This window comes from Panthera tigris, chromosome D4 (assembly GCF_018350195.1).
Source record: "Panthera tigris isolate Pti1 chromosome D4, P.tigris_Pti1_mat1.1, whole genome shotgun sequence".
Lineage (NCBI taxonomy): Eukaryota > Metazoa > Chordata > Mammalia > Carnivora > Felidae > Panthera > Panthera tigris.
In genome coordinates, this window is record NC_056672.1 from 24,986,929 (window position 1) to 24,993,438 (window position 6,510).

Consider the following 6,510-nt stretch of genomic DNA (forward strand, 5'->3'; position numbering starts at 1 on the left):
TATATCATTATCATTACAGTTCAAAACCAATTTAGAAATTTTTGAACCATGGGTTGCTTTTAACGAGTGAAATGTATATTTCCTACTTAGGAGAAATCGCCAAACATCATAAGTACCAGTGCAGAGCTTCCAGCTGATGAACATTTAGAGATTCAGGGAGATGGGGTGCCTGGGTGGCTCCATCAGTTGAGCATCTGACTTTGGCTCAGGTCATGATCTCACGGTTCGTGGGTTTGAGCCCTGGGTCGGGCTCTGTGCTGAATGCTTGCTCAGAGCCTGGAGACTGCTTCAAATTCTGTGTCTCCTTCTCTCTCTACTCCTCCCCTGGTCGTGCTCTCACTCTGTCTTTCAAAAATAAATATATGTAAAAAAAAAAATTTTTTTTTTTCCAGAGATTCAAGCTCTGTGCCCCTTCCCACATAACTTGCCTTATATGTCTCTTCTATCTGGTTGTTCCAGAGCTACATCCTTTTTAACAAACCAGTAATCTATTTGTTTCCCTTGCTGTCTAAACAACACAAAAAAGTTGTGGAACAAATCACACAGTCCTTGAGAGGTTCTCTGAGTTCCATTAATGCTCCTTTACAAGGTTATGCACAAGACTTAAATGTCATCAAAGAGGTGACTTGAGTGATGTCGGTCATCATCAGTTCCTGCTGGACAGATTGTCTTGCACAACCCAAACTTGGTGTGTGCTCTGCTTTACAATTGATATCTCTTTGAATAATCTTGAACTCACCACTTCAGGATACAATGTGAAATATTTCAAATAATCACCTTCTCTAGCTCAGGGTTGCTAGAAGCTGAAGCTGAGCTGTCAGTGGAATGGGTTCTGGAAATTGTCAAGCAAGAGGTTGTTGCACAGACAGTTGGAGAAATTTCCAGAACCCAAATTCAAATATGTGGAAGAGAAGCAGCAGGCCTTCTAGTTATTTTATTTCTGGGAAACAGAAGTAGACAGATTGCCTGGTGTATCTTCTATTAAGGGGGATCACACAAATGTGTTTCCCTTGCACACTTTGATTTGGAGACTTGGTGCCAGTTGCTAATAAATCACTCAGCTAGACTGTAGGGCAAAAATAGTGAGCAGAGCAGGGCGGGGTCGAGGGGGAGGAGAGGACACTCAACAATAATAAATGTAAAAGCCTGCTTCTAAAAAAAGTACAAAAAAGTAAACAGATACAAAGGAATATTTATTTTGAAATGGGGCAGGATTTACCTGGGGCAGGGATTAAGTGCCGATGTTTTATTTCTGAGGTGCAATCTGAGGATATCGACAGTGAAGGAAAGGAGAAAGGCAGTTTCAGATGGAAAGTAATATAAGGGGATGTGATATTGTGCTAGCCACTGCTTTGTGGCGAGCCTTGGAGAGACACAGCTAGTCTTAGTGTAGGAGCATGGACACAGTCTATGTTATATGGGACAAACTATAGGGAGAAACTGCCTCAGAGCCGTTTGTGAGAGGAAGAGAGAGGAATTTCCCATCTGTCTGTTTCTGTGTCTCTCCCTCTTTTTGGATATTTTAGGATTTTAATGTCCTTCACATATTCAACATAAAATACTGACCATGGATAAACAATAGGGGGAAAGACTCCTAAGCAAAGATCTTCCAGAACTCACAGCATCATTCTGGTCAGACAGTATAAAGAGAACAAAGGATAAGGAGGTTTAACAGAGAATTTTAGTTCAATGGCTTACCTAATTAAAAAAATTTTTTTTTTAAATTTATTCTTGAGAGAGAGACAGAGAGAGACAGAGCACGAGTGGGAGAGGCGCAGAGAGAGAGGGAGACACAGAATCCAAAGCAGGCTCCAGGCTCCAAGCTGTCAGCACAGAGCCTGACACGGGGCTCAAACTCACGAGCTGTGAGATCATGACCTGAGCCAAAGTCAGACACTCAACTGACTGGGTCACCCAGAAGCCCCTCAATGGCTTACCTAAAACATAAAGAACCAACTATCCAACCTTCTCTTCTACCCATTGGAAGGAAAGCAAGAGTGAATTGTTGAACTTCTAAATCATTTCTGTGAAGCAGCTTAAAAGTTGCAGGGCAGGGTGAGGGCCACAACTGTTACTAATGTAATGTTATGCACAATGTCAGGGACTCTGAGAACTGTATTCTTATAAATGCATAAAGATATAAACTATTTGGTATTAAAACAGATTTTGCTATATAAACATATGTCACTTTTATCTCTTTATCAGAATAACAGGATAAAGAAAGATCCCCAGTTTGCCCTTTAGCTTAGAACCCCTAAACTACTCACCACACAGTCAGTGTAAACTTGAATTAACAGATGTAGAACCCAGGAGACCCCACTATGTCATTTTGGAAAGGATCAAGATTCCGTACCCAGAGGACCCCATTCACCCTGCTGTGTCTTTGTGTGTCTCCAGAAGCAATTAACTGCAATTTGCATAATTAAGTCCACAGACAAGTTTGAATACTGGGATCCAGTTAGAAAAAGTAGCAACAACGATACCATAAACAAAAACACACACACACACACACAAAAGGAAAAGACCACATAAACTAGATTTTGTTAGCAAAGCAAGAGGAAAATTCTTTTAAATGTTTCCAGTTCAAGTCAGAATTAAGGTGTCTGTTAAGTCCCACCAGCTTTGCAGAGCTGTGAATGTTTTGCTGTTGTTCTTTGAAAAAAAGAATCCATAATAAAATTTCCATTCAAGAAAAATACCATGTTTGTTAACTTATTGTAGCCATTCCCAAGTAGCTTTAAATTTTGTAGCTTCTTCAAGGGCAGAGTATATATTGGTTAAGTTGTGTTCACAGCTGTAGTAGAAATAAAGTAAGGGAGCACCATTTCTAGTCTATGGCTAAAGGTTCAGAGTAGGGAATGTTCACATTTGAAAGCTATGTCCTAAATTAGCAGCAGTATTTGGAGGCTTTGTAAAATATGGACTTTGCCACAGGTTCAATCCCTAGACTGCAGGAAATTAGGATATTGCTTCCATAGGAATGTACATAAATGGGGGGTGGGGTGGGGAAGTGAAAGCTAAGAGGTACAATCCTGTGGAGTTTTTAATATTATCAGCTTTAGTATTTCTATGATTGTGTTTAAAATTGACACAAGATTCTGTTTGTAAAGTTATTCTTTACTTCTCTAGAGACTCTTGGGGAAGTGATGATTGCCTTGATATAAGTCACTTTCCTTTTGATTATCATTTTCAACAAAAATTTATGTTGGAACATGAACTTACTGTTGAAGCTGTCCTCACAATTACATTATTATCATGTGGTTAGAAATGTATATCTGAGATAAACTTATTAAGTAATTAAACCTATTAACTGTTAATAGTGAAAAAAAAAAAATGTGTTCATAGCTGATGCATCTCCAAAGAATTTTTCACGAAGGCTGCCAGGTTCTGAACATCTTCTTTCCTGTCAGCATTATACAGAGAGGCTGGATGCCTCCCACAGACCCACACCCTTTCAAGGAGATCACATTGAGTTCAAGAGCTTTAGTGAGTAATCTTTTTTTCCTAAAGCATCGTCTCCTTTGGCATTGCCAATGCAGAATGGAATATTCATCTTGCTTCTATTCTGGGATCCACTGGATATACATAGAATCCTTGAGACTTATCAATAATATCATAAATCATTTGTGCTTTGATGGAGCTGAACTTCTCCACGGCTGTTCTTAATCACTCCAGGACCAAGCCTATGACACAGATGCCGAAACACACAAGGGTGTTGGATGTGGAAATCACACCAAACTAGGAAACATCCACCAGCCTGGATAGGAAGTTTGAGGGCACGTAGCAAACCAGCACTGCTCCCTGGACATCAGAAATCAAGGCAAACTCTACTCTGTGCATGGTCTCGTTGGGGCAGCGATGTACACAGGAGGTTCAATGGGCTTGGATCTGGAATGTTCGCATAACTCCCAAGCTTAGGATAGGCAATATTCACATTCCTAAACTTTTAGGCTTCTTTTGCTGCCTTAGCTAACCAAGCTCCTGTCATCTCGTAGGTAGCACACCTCTCTGACCAATCAGGTTTAAGAGGACAGCAGTGAACTGGCCTTGACATGCCTCTTTGCACAGAAATAATTTTGTAGTTGTCTGGAACAACTGACAATTTCCACACAAGATTTTCTGTGTTGTTATTAATCTTAGCAGAGGCTGATGGCCTGTGGCTCATTTCAAGAACACTAGTGCCAATTCCAATTGTACTCTAATAATTCTTCTTGTATCTCTAAAAACACTTGAGTACAGCAGCTTGGTGGCTGGGGCAAAACTGACCACATGCCTGGGGCAGTCCACTAAGCATCTGATCCACTGGGCGAGTTGGCTGGAGGCCACAGATCACCCGGCGGTGCGTCTCTCTCCTTGCTCTTATTTCCTTTTGGTCAGAGTTCTCTCCTCCAGAGTTGACTCCTCTTTCATTCCAGATCGCATCATCCAGCCCCTTTGGTAGCTGCTCCAGAAGTCCGTTCCCTTCTCTGTGACATGTGGCATTTGATTCAAGTCTGAAAGGGGAGGAAAAAGCCAGAAACTTGAGGCAAGTTATTGCACTGAATGTTCAGTGGCAGCCTTGAGAGAGCCTGGCAATGATTGATTTATGCCCCAGATGGCATAACTGTGAAGACCCAAGTGACATTGGTTGGCAGCAGTGGCAGCTGAGACCCGTGCTTTTTATTGCCACCCCCCCGCCCCCCAAATTAGCAGTGCTGCCTGCACAAGATAAGCCTCTTTGACTGATGGGCTGCATGTAACAGCAACTGTCTAATTAATTTAAGCAAAAAGAATGTTTTGAAAAGTTAAGAGAAAGAAGAAGTGAAGGATAGAAGAAGGGGAGGCTGGGGAACCAGTTTGAGAAACTGCCCAAAGTTTTCTTCTACTAGTGCTGCTGAAAAAACTCACCATGATCATTGTAACTTGGCTTGCAATCAATCATTCTGCTCAAGATTTAAATTCCCAGGTCAGGCAAGCCTTGGTCAAATGCCTACTCTCTTGGTGTGATAAGGACTCTCCCAAGGACCAGGATATAAACAGCTGAGAGAGAAACCTCCAAAAGCAAAGCTGGGTCCTATTAGAAAGGTCAAAGTGAAGCTGTGTTGTTTAACAAAAAGGTACATTATAATTCATTCCTATGGCTATTCAGTATCCAAATAATTGTTTGCATATGTATACTTTCAAAAACACTGCTAGCAAAATGCAGTTACTCTTTATAAAAAATTCTCATCCCTTCCAGAGAAGGAGAGAACTCAATGTCTCATTACTTACTGCATCAAAATCTAAGTCAGGGATGTCTCGGTCGTGTAAATTTCTGCTCTTGCTCCAGCTCAACTGTCTTAGATCAAGTCCCTAGAAGCAGAGCCCTGGTCAGGAATTCTTGTGCCAGTGACTCACTGGAGGAATGTTCTCAGGTGAAAGGAAGCCAGGGAAGCAAGCAAAGGAATCATGAGTGAAGCCATGATTTGGTCGCAACTGGAGATTAGTGTCAGCTTGATCCCACAGAGTTCTGGAGGCTGAATTGTACACAAAATTGGTGCCAGTTTGAAACACAGGTATGAATCAATAATCTAGATAAAGCTACCTGATCTACCAGATGAAGGCTCCAAGCCAACTGAGGCTACCTCCACCTAGAACTTATGGTTTGATTGTATTTGCCTTACTTTTCTTGCCTTTTACCTCTTGATTTCTAGGGCTCTCAAATTCCCATATGCCCTCTTTCTCTATACGTTCCCATTCCCATTGATGGTAGAAAAAAACCACATAAACTTGCCAAATTAAATGCAAGTTGAGGTCTTTTCCAGTTTTAAATGGTCTAATTTAAGGGAAATAATTATTCAGTTAAAGATCAGACCCCTTATTAGGGATTTTTTTTTTTTCTAAACAGTCTTTTACCTCTACCTTTCCAAGACCTCCCAGAGGTCTTCTGGGTGCCAAGGGTATAAGGTGTTCTGATAATAGGAGTAAAGAGCCTTTAGCATCAAGTGGTCTCTGCTCAAGCTGAGGTGTAGGTTTGTTTGGGATCTTCTGGTGTCTGAATTCAGTTACCACTGAATGGACCGAAGCTAGTCTTAGCTGGTTTCTCAGCACTCGGCCTAGCTTTCTTCTTGACTAACTTGATCTCATCTTGGCTTTCATCATGAATATTGACAAACCTTTGAAATTCTGCTGTCTCCATCCACCCCCTGACTAGGCTATCTTCCTTACAGCCTCTGATATGCAGTAACCTTCCTCTTCACCGTGATGACCCCATGGCAAGCCCATTAGCACTCAACTGTCCCTTTTATGCCATATGGGCATCAAAGGGAATACTGTGGAGTGTGTGTGCAAATCTCAGGGTTTCTCTGTCCCAAAACATGATTGCCTCAATTTCTGCTCTGCTTTACAAGCCCATGTAGTCATGGGGACACTTTGCAGGGCTCCAAATAGAAGTGAGGTTTAAGCCTTCTCTTTCAGCTTCCTAGTCAACCTACCTGGAGTTCCTGCTTCCACTAATCATCCTCTACTGGAGGAACCCTAGGGAGGTTTCTG

At 41.6% G+C, this 6,510-nt stretch overlaps 1 pseudogene; it reads right to left on the reverse strand.

Annotated features, from left to right (window-relative positions):
• Positions 1-3,337: 3,337 nt before the first annotated feature.
• LOC122232949 lies at positions 3,338-6,157 on the reverse strand (annotated as a pseudogene).
• Positions 6,158-6,510: the final 353 nt, after the last annotated feature.